The 15,061-nt window shown below is 39.6% G+C and overlaps 1 protein-coding gene and 1 pseudogene across 3 annotated transcripts in view; one reads left to right on the forward strand and one right to left on the reverse strand.

Annotated features, from left to right (window-relative positions):
* Nucleotides 1-15,061, forward strand: part of anchor (integral membrane protein GPR155 homolog anchor) — a 54,322-nt gene that overhangs the window by 4,717 nt on the left and 34,544 nt on the right. The gene's annotated exons all lie outside the window — the stretch shown is intronic.
* Nucleotides 10,921-11,841, reverse strand: LOC135708499 (eukaryotic translation initiation factor 2 subunit 1-like; annotated as a pseudogene).

Genomic DNA, 15,061 nt, shown 5'->3' on the forward strand with positions numbered 1-15,061 from the left:
ATTCCAGTACTTGAAATCAGTATTTCCAAATTTATCTGACGCAAATATAAAGGAAGGTGTATTTGTTGGCCCACAGATCAAAAAACTGCTCAATGATTCCGCATTCAATACAGTTTTGACACCAGATGAGGAAGAAGCGTGGAAATCGTTCCAGCGTGTTGTCACAACCTTTTTAGGAAATTTCAGAAGCCCAGATTATGAGGAAGCCGTCGATGAATTACTCAAAAATTATGAGAAAATAGGTATAAATCAAAAATATTGTGTTTGTTACATATAATTAATTTCAAATCCTTTCATTTCACTGAACACAGGTGTGAATATGTCTTTGAAGATACATTTCCTACATTCTCACATGGATTTTTTCCCGGAAAATCTTGGTGACGAGAGTGATGAGCACGGCGAACGTTTTCACCAACAAATGAAGATGATGGAACGTCGTTACCAAGGGTTTTGGGATGAAGCAATGATGGGTGACTATTGTTGGTTTCTGATTCGAGAAACAAGTTCAAAACATCGAAGACAAAGTCATTCGATTCTCAATCATTTTTAATAAAACCTAAATAAATTTCTTTTGTATCAACTCGGTTTTAAATCCTGATATGCCTTAATCAAATTGATATGTAGAGAAAAGAATCTCCCATGAAAACTTTACATGCGATTTGGATGCTTACAACGACACCTAGAAAAGGAACTCTAAAGCTGTTGTATTTCAGCAACATTTTTAAGTGTTTTACAGAAATGCTCATAACTTCGACAATTTCCAACCGATTTCATCCATTAAAGGCTCATTTTCTCCGGTTTTGAATGGACTTTAAGAATAAATTATGGAATGATTTTTTGAATCTTTTTATCCCATTAAAAATGTTGATTAAAACAAGATTTTTATGGAAAATTCGCAGGAAAAATTAAAAAAAATGCTGTAAATTTTTAAATAACTTCAAAATTAAATTTTTAATCAAGACATAATATTCAAGTGAACGATAGCAAATTTATTTAGCTTCATTTTCATAAAAAAAGATTTAAAATTGGTGCACTAGTTCTAAAGATATTGACATTTTAGTAATCGTACTTTTGTCCAAAATTAAAAAAATCAAAATTTTTGTATATCTCAAAAGTGGCTCTACTTTAATTTTTTCTGACCACGGCATTGAATTCAGCGTAAGATTTTGCATTGGAAATGATCATCACCTTACCGAGTTCAAAAATGCTGTAAACTAGTGTAGCCATCCACACAAGCTATCTCACCTGTATAAAACATTCCCAATCGATAGATCTCTGCTCGATCTGGCTCGACAGTTTGATTACGACATCGTAGAATCAAAGATGAAATTTGCTGATGTCTGTATGTGCGTCTGTGGACGCGTTTCATCTAGGCAAGCTTTTTCCGAGATGGCTTATCCGATCAATATGGTTGATACCTACATGGCGTAAACTCCTTTTTTTAAGTCAGGGGAAGAGTTAATGTTAAGTTTGTACGTTATCATCTGAAGAAGAAATCGTACGAATTTATATTGTGTCGATGCCAAGAGTTTTCATACTTTACAATGTATCCCAATAAGACCAGTTGGATTTTGTCCCTTTAAATTTGTACACGGCCGATGAGATCAACCCAAATTTTAGTTCAGTTTTTTCTTAATCCAGGGCTGGTAGCAGGCCACTTTTTAGTGACTTGGTCACTAATTTCAAGTCAGTCACTAAAAAGTCACTTATTTCATCAAAAAGTTACTAAAGTCACTATTCCTTAATATTTAGTCACTAAAGTCACTTTTTTACGATGAGAGTAAAGAATTTGACTTTAAAAACTCACATCAAATCACAGCTTGATTGGTATCAAATTTGTGCTAGAAAGATTAATTAAAAATCAGTGTGTAAATCTGACTGACAATGAGGCTAGCCTAGGAAAAAAATCAAGATCTCGAAGTTAAATAGCCAGAACATTGAGTACCTTTGACAATTTGTGACAGGTCTATGACAATTTCGAGATCAGAAAAATTTAAATATTAGTGATTCCGTCAACATGAATTGAACAGTTCTAGATAGAGCTGGAATTAGGGCGTAACAACTTTTGTTAACAATGACTTCTCTTGAAGATTTCTCGAAAGTCATGGCTCTCCCTGGCAAATTGACATCACCATCGAGTAGGGGAAGACTACCCCTATTCGATGGATATGTTGGTTTGTGTAGGCGTGCCTTGAATGCCTAGAAATCAACGAGAAAAGTCATTGTTTACAAAGACTGTTACGCCCTAGTTCCAGCTCTATCTAGAACTGTTCAATTAATGTTGAAGGAATCACTAATATTTTAATTTTGACGTAGGACTACGTCTTTGATTTCTATATGGGGGTACACTTTGTGAAAACCGAAATGGAACATGTAACAAATTAAGAAAGATTTTGAACTCAGCTGCCCCTGGTCTAATTTCAATAATTTTATCACCAATCGATCAGAAATATGGCTACGCATCGATAACAAAGCTTACGAATGTTGATTTTCAACAAGAAAAACTGGTAAATGTCCAGCATTGCCCAAAAACGTAGAGTTAACCAACAAATCCACCTATTACCGTTGTCTGGCTCGCCGTGGCGGTGTCTGACGTATCTCCTATCTACACGCCAAGCGTAAGCGGCCATGGATGTCATCTACGCTTTGAAGTGACAGAGACGCACTCTGTTTGGTTTCGGAAGTTAAATCATCACCAACTTTGGCAACAAAACGGCTCTTTTCAGGGCCACCAAGCTTATTGCAGTAAAGAGTAGGAATAGAATTCATCTGCCTGTTTGTCCATATTCAGAACCAACGATCACACAAAATGCTCATGCAAACTGAAAGCAGGGGTACAAATTATTTTGATCAACCTTGATCAACTTTGAATCGCCATGGCCGGATATTTTCGATGGAATAAGCAACAATCTAGCATCTAATTCGACGAAGACGGCAGGAAACATTTGTGAAGCCGAGTTATTTACGAAAGAAAGTGTCGATGAAGAGAATCAATCAATGTAGATAGGACCTTTAGTATATAGGAGTTTAGTTATCTCAGAAATAAGAAATAAAGTGCAGGAACTCAGCGATGAGTAAATTTGCCTCATGTTTTCCCAGGATTTTCCAGGGAAAAATTCCCGAATTTAAGGAAAGTAAAGATTGGATTAACTCAGTCTATTTATACTAATCCAAGACTGAACAAAATTTTCGTCAATTTCCTCATTTTCTGGCAGATTTTTTTAGGTTTTCCACAGGAAACCATAAGACAAATTTACTCATCGCTGAGTTCCTGCACTTTTGGCGATTATGAGTAAACTAAACTCAAATTTGGGTCGTTCTCATTCGCTGTGTACGCAAAAGGAAAATAGCCAGTGTCGTTACTTGATAGCAAACTACTCATAATGGGAGGAGTCTTTGTAGCTTTTATACCACTTGGTTGCACATCATTCTGCTTTAACCTGAAAAGATATAAAAGAGCGCTGCTGTATGGAATTAGCTCATTTTCGCTTCAGACGGCGTGGTGAACAGCAATAGCAGTAGTAGGAAGGTGGTGGCTAGTCCACTCCTTCACACCTAACAAGCAACAATTGACTGGTCGTGGCAAAGGCGGAAAAGGTCTGGTAAAGGAGGCGCCAAGCGTCATCGCAAAGTTCTTCGAGATAACCACCATCGGTCGTCTGGCTCGCCGTGGTGGTTTCAAACGTATCTCCAGTCTGATCTACGAGGTGTGCTGAAGGTGTTCCTGGAAAATGAGGTCCGTGAGGCTGTCATCAGTAAAGAGTTGGAATAGAATTTATCTGTGCTTGTTTGTCCATATTCAGAACCACAAGCCCCCAACGACCACACAAAATGCTCTCCAGAGTTGTAATCTTGTAACCAAACTTGGAAGCAGGGGTGCAAGTGATTTTGATTGATTCTCATAATCAACTTTCTCTTTGAAAAAAAAATTACTACAAATTTGGTACACTTACAATTCAAAAACGGAAAGAGTTGAGATAATAGATAATTCATCAATTAAAAGAACTAAATGCTCTTCACATTTATTCCGTCCACTAGCGGTCCTACGTCAAGCTTCCGTTCGTGCCCCTAGGCACAGACCCTTCTACTTTTTTTTTTTTTGATCTCGAAATTGTCATAGACCTGTTACAAATTGTCAAAAGTACTCAATTTTTTTCCTAGCCTAAAATCTCAAAAAATGGTCTAGGAAAATTTTCAAACCCTCGAAATTTTTTCATAGGCCAGAAATTTGAAAAATCATTGACACTTGGTATCTTTAGTATTTGTCGAAAAACCAATACCAAAACCAAACCATTAAATTGTATTGTATTTTTTCCGTACTAACAATCCGGTACTACAGAAACAAATTATCGGGTCCTTGTTTGAGAAAAAAAAACATTGTATCTATGATCATAAGCTGTTTTCTATGTTTCAAGAGAATTTAAAATGTTCAAGGATTGTGAACTGCAGGCTGCACAATTTTCTTAATTTGTTTGTCTAAGAGATCGCTAATGTTTAAGTCCCAGCAATAAAAAGTATGGTCTAAAACTCTAAAATGCATCCCTAGATCTCTCATTTTTCACGATCGAGATTTTAAGTGCTACACGCATTCAAATTTTGTTTTATATCCGTTATCTTTCCGTGTGGGATAATTTTCCTCGTTCCATAGTAATGAGATTTTTTCTTAGACTGCGCACTCCAAAGAAGAGCACGATGTGTTTATTAGAATACTCATGGCTATCTGAGATCTAAATTTAATTCTAGTCTGCAGTAATTCACGTTGCTAAACGCTTCGCTTCATATATACCCTAGATGTTTAAAATGTACAGTCCTAAATTGCCAAAATTTGGCTAAATCCTTGAATTTAAACATTTTTTTCTGTGCCTCAATTTTGCGATTTACTCACCAATTGCATCTAATATCAACTTAGGTAGACACCGTGCACCGTGCTCTTGCTTATTCATTTCATACTCACTTTATTATTGTTTGGAAGTCACTATTTTCGTTATTGTAGTCACTACTTTTACATCACATACCCACTACCAGCCATGTTAATCGCAAAAAGTGCAGGAACTCAGCGATGAATAAATTATCTCCGTGTTTTAAACCCTCAATAAACTGCTGGAAAATGAGGAAAATTAACGAAAATTTTATTCAGTCTAGTAGAAGTACTAATAGACCGATAAAATCCAATCGTTACTGTTATCATAATCTGGATTTTTTTCCTTGAAATATCGTGAAAAAGCTGGAAAAACATGAAGCAAATTTACTCATTGATGAATTCCTGCACTTCTTGCGATTTATAAGTAAAGGAAAATCAAATTTAGGTTGATCTCGTTGGCCGTGTACAGCGAGTTTTTCCAGCTTTCTGCACACGTAATTTCTAAACATACAAATTTCAGTAAGATCTTCTTTTTTTAACTCTTTATTTGTTCCAAATTCAAAATAAATCACTTTTGAGGGGGATAGAAGGAAAGGGGTGTAAGTGACTTTCATAGATTCTCTTCATCGACTTTCTCTTTCGTTAATAATTCAGCAGCAAACACATTCCTTGATTCGTGCGCCATTCTGGATGCTATATGAGAACCCCTTTTATCAAACTATGAGGCAGAAATAGCGCAAAATCTGTTTATAAAGCTGTGACTATTAAAAGAGAAAGTTTGTTTAACTATCCTGTGCACCTCCAGGGGTGCAAAGGGCTTTTGTGAAAGATTTCCATCCTCGGCGATTACTAGCTTTGGCCTTGACCTGTGCCCAAGTCAAATTTCGGTCAACGTTCTTAATTTCACTTTTTAGGCTCCGCCGCCACGAGCCTCTGGGTCTGCCTCTGCTGCGATGTCCTGCTGGATTCCAGTCCAGTGCTTGCTTGCAGATTTCGTTTCCGCTCCGTCGTAGTGTGTGGCCGACCCACCTCCACTTCCGTTCACGAATGTCTGTCTCTATCGGCTTCTGATGGCTCAAACGATGAAGCTCGGAATTTGAGATCCAATTGTGGGGCCACCAGGCACGAATTATGTACCGCAGGCATCGGTTCATAAACACCTGCAGCTTCTGAGTGTTCTCCGCTGATACACACCCCGTCTCGCTGGCGTATAACAGCACAGACTTCACGTTCGAGTTAAAAATTCGGATGCGTCGAATGATCTGATTCGCTCTCCATACATTTCGCAAACTGGCAAAATCAGTCCTCGCCTTCTTAATCCGTGCACCTATGTCACTCTTGGTGCCGCCGTTCGACGCTATCTGGCTGCCAAGATATTGGAAGCTTTCGACTTTCTCCACTGCCTGCCCAGCTACCGTGAAATTGGAACGGTTTTCCGTGTTGACATCCAACGATTTGGTCTTGTTGACGTTGATGGTTAGACCTGCTTCAGAGGAGCGTTCCACAAGGTCGTCGAGCTTACTCTGCATGTCAGAGCGCCGTTGTGCTAATAAAGGGTGATACGGTCAAAATTTGGTCAATATCAACTTGACGTATTTCTTTCAATTTTGCATTTAAAAAACCTGAACACCCCTCATTTTGAAGGTGTGTGTGTGTAGAATGTTGCTCCTATTTTGATTTTGGAATTCACTCTTCAGTTGTCAAAATGCCGTCCAAGCAAGAAGAGCAGCGTATCAAAATTTTGCTCGCGCATCGCGAAAATCCGAGCTACTCGCACGCAAAGTTGGCAAAATCCGAGGGGGACGAAAGTAATCCATTCTGCATTTAATTTAACAGATTTCAAATAAATTTGCTGAATAATTACGATAAACACCGGATAAATTCGATCCGTAATGATTAATAACACGTGTCTTCAGATGTCATCCGATTTCATCCACTATTAATCGATAATATTGGATATATCAGATAATTCTGCTCGTTACTGCTGATGTTATGTTTAGTGTGTATCGCAGTGTTACCTGTCAACGGGGAAAACCGGAAACTGCTTGTCATCTCGCTTGTGATTCAAATTCAAAAATGGAAATCAATTTTAGCAATTTTTGGAAAGAGGTTTCCAAAACTACGGGGCCAATTCCAATAAGTGTTCGGGCGGCGCTGGAAGGAACAAAATATCTCCATGGAGGGTTGGCATCCATTGATGACCGAACCATAGATGCCATTGAAGCTGATGTTCGCCGGATGCCGGAGATACTGGGAAAATCTGTTGAGGAGGTGAAGGAAATGTTCGGTAATATACCCGGAGATATTCGTGAATTTCGTTTCGTGACCGGTGAAAGAAGTGCAATGAAACTTGTGGCAGATTGTATCAAACAACATGGAATAAAGCGGTTTTGTAAAAGGTTGTCCGGACAACAAACTCTGAACGTGACTGCAGCACAAGATGCCTCACGATCTGTCCACAATAAGATTTTGGACTACTACAAAAAAAGGTTTTATAGTTATTGAAATCTTAGCTTTCCTGTTATTTTACGACCCCATTCTATTACAGAGACGACACAAGTATTGATTTGTTTACAAAACTGGCTAAGTTATCGCTAAACATTCAGCAGGATAACTGTGGTATCAAAGCATGTATCCAATGTCCATTTTGTGGTAACATCGTCACGATACGGCCTGAAAAATCAGGAACTTGGAAAATATCCAACTTTTCAGCTCACGTTAAGGCCAAACATTCAACTGCAGATCACATTACGAGTACAAAACCTGGGAACAACTCGGAGCGCAAACCAAATAAACGACTTCGTCTAGACACCAGCGCAAATGTTACGCCTCACCAATTTGACCAGGATGTAGTCACACCAAGCTGTAGCCGGACTATTAAAAACAGTTTTGCAACAGCTGAGCTCACGATCGAGAACATTGACGAGTACCCTTGCGAGTACCTGGAGGTCAGCAAATGCGGTGAGAAACCAGAGCCGGATGATCTAAATACCGATGTGAAGCTAAACGACGGTGAGGAGCTGGAAAACGATGAGATAGATGTATCCAATGAGGAAGTAGATGCCAATGCAGAGCTAGACGCTGATAAGCAGATAGAATCCGATCCGGTAAGCAGTGCTGGTGAAGAACTGGAATCCGATGAGGAGCTAGTGAGCAATGAGAATCTAGAGGCCGACAATGAAGTAAAAAGCGCTGAGGACCAAATGGTAGAGCAGAATCAGAAAGCCGACGATGATGCTGGTGAGGAAGTAGAGTCCGATGAAGATGCGGAACGCAGTTCCGGTGGAGAACTATCGTTTGAAGAGGACCAACAGGATCGAAAATCCGATGAAGATGACCCTTCAAACTAGATAGATACTGCGATTTGGCCAGTCGCAGTATCGAGGATAAACAGGCTCATACGGGAAGCATACTGAACCTGCTAACCGCTTGCGAAGCGCGATTGGCTGGTATACATCCAAGAGGTAGACGTTATACTGATAAGGAGCTTGATTATTTCACATACAAATATGTACAGTGTGGCAAATCGGCTTACGAATTTGAACACGCAAATTCCGTGTCGCCGGATATTAGAACATGTCAGCAACATTTGAAAAAAATGAGCAGAAATGTAAAACCAGATTGTCTGAGACTGCCGGAATTCTCTCGATATCTTGAGCTCAACGATTTGCCAAGGGTATTCGTATTGAGTGAAGATGCAACCCGTATCTCTGGTGGGGTTAGCTATAACTCTATCAAAGATGAAATATATGGTCTAGTTCCACCTGTCGATACCAACGGAATGCCCATCAGGAATTTTTTTGTTGCTTCCTCCCCAGCACAGGTTAAAGAATTCCTTCAGCGGTATCCAGTTGGTCGGAACCTTTATGTTACCATGGCTCAACCGTTAAAATCAGGTTCTGAGGCATTCTGCCTGATGTTCACTTGTTCGGACAATAGATTCACCACAAAAGATGTTCTCAGAAGATGGAAACACACTGAAGAGGAGTGTAAAAAGCTTGGAATACTAATGATATGCAGAGCATCTGATGGTGATCCACGATTGGTTCAGGCCATGATGAATCGCATGAGAATTCCAATCAAAGACGAAAATCGAATCGGTGAATGGTTTTTTGCTGACTGTTCTACGGACAACATTTGTATCCAGGACACAACCCATCTTGTTAATAAGTTTCGGGTACGGCTGATGAAACAAGACCGTCATATAATAATAGGTATTTAAAAAAAATAAAACTTACTGATAATATCACATCAATTTTACGCTAAACACTTTACAGGAAACCATACTATATCGAGTGTTCACCTTCAGCAGCTGATACTTTTGCCTAGAGATCAACATGGACTTTTTCCGTCTGATCTTAGCATGCAGGATAAAATGCGTTTCCGCCCGGTTGAAAAAATGACGGAACGTCGAGTTATTGATGCGTTAAACAGTAATTTTCCGGAAGCTGAAGGCACTGCAATATACCTCCAATTGATGTCCAAAATCATGACTTCATTTATGGATCCGAACCTGAACGCTTCAGAAAGAGTTTATAGAATTTGGTTAGTATGATTCATTATAGCTTCATAAACATTGAAATAAACGCATAAAGGCTTGATTATGATGCACTGTTTAATATTTTTTTACAGGTATGCCCTTTTCTTCGTAAGAGCTTGGCGTAGTTGGTGCGTTTTAAAATATAAAACAATCAAAAACTGCATTACAACTAACTGCTACTGGAGCCTGGAAATAAACGCTCACGCTTTGGTCAACTTTCTCAGACTTTGTCGCGAAAAGGGGTACGAATTTAATATAACTCTTTTGCAAAGCCAGACATGTGAAAGCTTCTTTAGATTAGCACGATCCTTCACTACAACAGAATCTACGGTTGTAAATTTTACCATGCAATCCTTTGAAGCGCGATTGAATAGGATCGAAGCGAAATCTCTCTTTATACATAGCAGAAAAGATGAGTTTTGCTTTCCTCGCCAAAAGTTATCCGATACCTATACGCCACAATCACAGCTGCCGTCAGATTCGGATATTGTATCCACAATTTCAAAAGCTAAGCTCGAAGTACGCTACCAGCTGGAAAAGTTAGGATTGGAACCGAAAAACATGTCGTTCGAAGAATGCGTATTCATCAGAAAACCTAAAGCAAAAAATGACCCCGCTTGCGGAGAATTTGCGTATATTTCTGTACCGGAGGAATCTTTTGAAAGTGACAAAGAGATCCATAATGCAACCGACTTATTTGGAAACGTTGGCGCTGAACTTAACATAAAAGATTCATCAGCTTTCAACTCACGAAATACGTTTCAAATTCGAAATCGCAACGGAAGCATTGTGCGTGTGAAAAAATCTACATTCCTTTGGATGCTGATGTCGGAAACGGAACGGTGTTCCTCGGACAGAATTTACAGATTTCAAGGACCAGCGCACAGAATTACATAATTACAAACGTTATTTTTCAGTAATAAAATCAAACACTATTCACACAAAATTTATGCATCATAAGGCTTTTGAGTGGGGAGGGAGTGGGTTTGGAAACTGTGACGAGTATACAGATAAAATTTAAGGCCCATACAAAAAAACGTGACAAAGGGGGAGGGGGGTTGAAAATGGGCCAAATTTGCGTTACGTAACTAATGGACCTTCCCTTACAGTTTTTTGCATTAAAATACTCTTTTTTAAATAAATTATGGTTTCTTACAAATTCAAAGTTATAAAGGCCAGATATCTACACCGATTCTTTATTTTATCTTTTGTTCCCATTATCGTACATCTGTACATCCCGTAATCGTCCGCCTCCTTCCACGAAGATTCTTCCTTCACATGGCCATGGCCCATACCGGCAGTATCCCCCATCAGGACTCGATCGGTAAACTTGGCATAGATCCGATAGGGCTGCAGCGGTTCCAACTTCGTCGCCAACACGGAGCTGTCGTATCGCAGGAGATCGACATTCATGTTGAAGTACACCCCGTCGAACTTACACAGGAACACATTTTCCATCTCCCGCCGCTGGCCAGCCAATTCCGCGTTGAAGTAGATCATCGAGTAAAAGTTGAGGTTTTTAGACACCTGTGCATCGAGCGTGTACAGTTGCTCCGGCAGAGGGACCTTCACTGCCAGTGGGGGTGTAATCAGTGTGACGGCAATAATGGTCGTCCTTAGCGGTGATCACTTTCGGTGCCATCAGTACCTTAAACACATTGCCGAGATTCTCGATCGTTTCCATGACCTTTTCAATTACCAGTTTCAGGCCTTTCAGCCCGTTGGCTTTCTCCGGCGTTGAGGTTGTCATGGCTAAAACGATATTTCTGATAACTACTGCATTATTTAATACTGTTGAGTGATAAATTTACCATACAAAGGTGGAGCAATCAAATCAATCTTGATCCAAAGGTTCCTCCGTCGAGAGATCTAGGCCAGCCCGCAGCGCAGTCTTGACTGCATCGATACCCTCGTAACCGTAGCAAGCAAATCCAATATTTGCTCGGATCTTAACCACTTGCTAGGTAAGCTTCCGCTTGATGTTACTCAACAGAATTTCTTTCACTTCCCGTTCCAGCCGCATTCGTCCGAGATGGCTCACTGCAATATATATTAGATAATTACAATCTAAATCCATAATCCACAAGCAAAATCTACTTACATGACACACTGTTTGAACACATCATACGCAACGGCCTTGCTCTTGAGCTTCTCCTCGAAGCGCCAGGCCAACTGCTCGTTAAAGAACTTCATATCAACCAAATGCCGGAGGATCGAATTCACTGCCTTTTTCCTTGGCAAATCGCTCCGTACATGTTTCCACATCTTCCGGCGAAACTCGTCCCTTGAACAGATCGATGTATCCCTTGAATTAGTCCACACGGATTATGACCACTGGTTCGGTTTTACCGATAAATCTGTGGAACAATTCTGACAACAAACGAATGTTGCAATACAATGTTTTGCTAATTTGAGGCAAAAATGTCACGTCACCTTTCATTAGGTCCTATCTACATTGATCGATTTTATCATCGACTCTCTCTTTGAATCACCATGGCTGCGCAAACAAATTTTGCGCTATTTTTGTCACATAGTTGGATAAAATAAGGTACTAGCTAGTACCCAGAATGTCAAACATAACAGATAATGTTGTTGCTACTGAGCTATTAACGAAAGAGAAAGTCAATGAAGAGATTCGATCAATGTAGATAGAACTTAATGAAAAGTGACGCGAGAAATCTCTTCTGTCAAAACAGCTGTCACCGTAATCTGTCACATGAAAATTAGAGATGTGACCCGATATGTCAGAGATGTGATCGATAAAAACGATATTTTTATTTTTTAGAGATTTAAGCTCGATAATATCGGATAAAATGGATTTGGCTGAATATTAATGAAATCATTAAACTGAAGAGATTTTCTTGCTAAATTCGAATAAATCTGGGACTTTCGCCCCCCTCGGCAAAATCGCTAAAAGTTGCCAAATCAACCGTTACAAATGTAATTAAAGTGTTTGGGGAACGTTTGTCGACAGCCAGGAAGTCTGGATCGGGGGGAAATCGAAAACCGGAAGCCGCTGAGACGACAAAGAGAGTTGCCGGTAGTTTCAAGCGAAACCCTAACCTCTCTCTCCGAGATGCCGCAATTAAGCTGGGTGTATCGTCTACAACCGTGCATCGAGCCAAAAAACGAGCCGGACTATCGACTTACAAGAAGGTAGTGACTCCAAATCGCGATGATAAACAAAATACGACGGCCAAAGCGCGATCCCGGAGGCTGTACACGACGATGCTGACGAAGTTTGACTGCGTGGTAATAGACGACGAAACCTACGTCAAAGCCGACTACAAGCAGCTTCCGGGACAGGAGTTTTATACGGCAAAAGGAAGGGGAAAGGTAGCAGATGTTTTCAAGCACATGAAACTGTCAAAGTTCGCAAAGAAATATCTGGTTTGGCAAGCCATCTGTACCTGTGGCTTGAAAAGCAGCATTTTCATAGCTTCCGGGACTGTCAACCAAGAAATTTACGTGAAAGAGTGTTTGAATAAACGTCTGCTGCCTTTCCTGAAGAAACACGGTTGTTCCGTACTGTTTTGGCCGGATTTGGCATCTTGCCATTACGGTAAAAAGGCCATGGAGTGGTACGCCGCCAACAACGTGCAGGTGGTTCCCAAGGACAAGAACCCTCCCAACACGCCAGAGCTCCGCCCAATTGAGAAATACTGGGCTATTGTCAAGCGGAACCTAAAGAAGACCAAAAAAACTGCTAAGGGCGAGCAGCAGTTCAAGGTAAACTGGCTTTCTGCGGCGAAGAAGGTGGACAAGGTGGCTGTACAAAATCTAATGGCAGGGGTCAAGCGTAAGGCCCGGCAATTCGGATTTGGAAAAGCGGAAGCCTAACTGAATATTTTTCCTGAATTTTATACTAATTGAACTTGAAAAAGAAATTTAATTTGATTTTTTAAATAAACGATTTCACCGATTTACACGCGTTTTCCCTTGACCAAATTTTGACCGTATCACCCTTTAACGCAACATCATCAGCCAAATCGGAGTCGTTATAGGTTATTTCTGAGATTTCGTGCCTCCCTTGTAAGAAAACGTAAGAGAATTTTTTTTTAATCTCACGTAATAAGTACATGGTCCAGTGCAGGGTTGTGCTATAAGGGTTTTGTTTTGAAAACAGCAACATTGTGAAAGTTCTTCTTCTTATTCGCATTTCAAGCATAAACCCCGTTCACATTACAGCCTACACACTAAGATTTTTTTACAGGAGTCAGTATTTTTTTACTGGGTTTTCGAATTACTGAAAAAGTCGGTAAAAATTCAAATGACCGTTATCCGTAAGGAATCAATGAAATCGACCAATTTTATTTTCTATCATTAAATGGGTTTAACAGAACTAAGTATGTACAAGTTCAGAACAAATTTTCTCGTTAATAAATTTTCCACAGATTTTTAAACTTTTACCGAACAGTTCCGCAGTTCAAAAACTCGGTAAAACCGTACTGACTCGATTAGTGTGTATATCACGTAATATAGGCTGTCTTGCAATGAGCACTCATACATAGGATTTCCAGTGAAAACTAGATGTATGAGTGCTCATTGCAAGACAACGTATATCACTTGATATACGCTGTAATGTGAACGGGGTGTTATTGCTTAGTGAATATTAGCTTGTTGCGTGTTCTCAACTTAGTGTTCTAAATGCGCTTCCTCAGTTATTAATTGAGCACTTTTGGTGCCAATACCAATGAATGAAATTGTATATTGTTTTCGACCGGACCGGGAATCGAACCCGCATTCGGCTTGGTAATACCGTGCCACAAACAAACAGACAACTCTTAGCAGAAAATTCTTTGAAAAATATCGTCAAGCGGATTTTGCATGCACACTAGCACCAACAGTCAATACGAAACTAACGATTTCAAATTGGCTCACTATTTGACTAGCCTATTGGTCTCAAGCAAATCCACTAACGTACCCCATTCTAGTATAAATTCCAGTACTACACTACAGTTTGATAGATAAAATGAGGGGTTAGTGGATTTTCCTATGTTTCGAGGGGTGAATCGATTAGCTTGGGACCGAAGATAGTACCAGAGCTGAGCCAAAAAGTTGAGCTCGTTTCTTCGGGACCTTCTGGCCTTAGAGTTACCTCTACACTAGCACCCTCTATCATGCACATTCCGAAGCATTGTTTTGCAACCGGAGCATCCCTCGTTCATGCAATTTTTTCACTAGTTGCTTTTCTTTCGTTCTGTCAACGCGTCAGCTGTGTTGAATAAAAACAAAACAGGTGGAAGTCAGTGATGTCGGTTCTACAAAATTTTCCGTAGATCTTTAAAATTGATTGAATTTGTTTTTTTTATTTTTTAATCTTTATTATAGAGATTTTTAGCCTAAGGCTAGTTCATCTCTAAAGATCCGTAGGAGAAATTCACAGAAGCTTAGTCTTTTTTAGGGTTTTGTTTTGTTTGTTAAGTGTGATGTTTTTTTGCTGGAAACAAGTTTTTAAACGTTGTAATGCATCACTAATGAGTGCCCTTTCTACCACCGCTCATCACTTTAATGAGTACAAAGCAAACAATATGTATCAATCAACGTTATTCATGCTGTATTAAACACCTGTTACTAAAAATCGATGCAATATTACACTCATTAAAATGATTTGTTCACAAATTCTGTGTACATCGTACAGCGTAATATTACACAACAAG

The sequence above is a fragment of the Ochlerotatus camptorhynchus genome, unplaced genomic scaffold (genome assembly GCF_037179485.1).
Source record: "Ochlerotatus camptorhynchus isolate MF236.1 unplaced genomic scaffold, CSIRO-AGI_Acam_v1.1 ptg000330l, whole genome shotgun sequence".
NCBI classification, from domain to species: Eukaryota; Metazoa; Arthropoda; class Insecta; order Diptera; family Culicidae; genus Ochlerotatus; species Ochlerotatus camptorhynchus.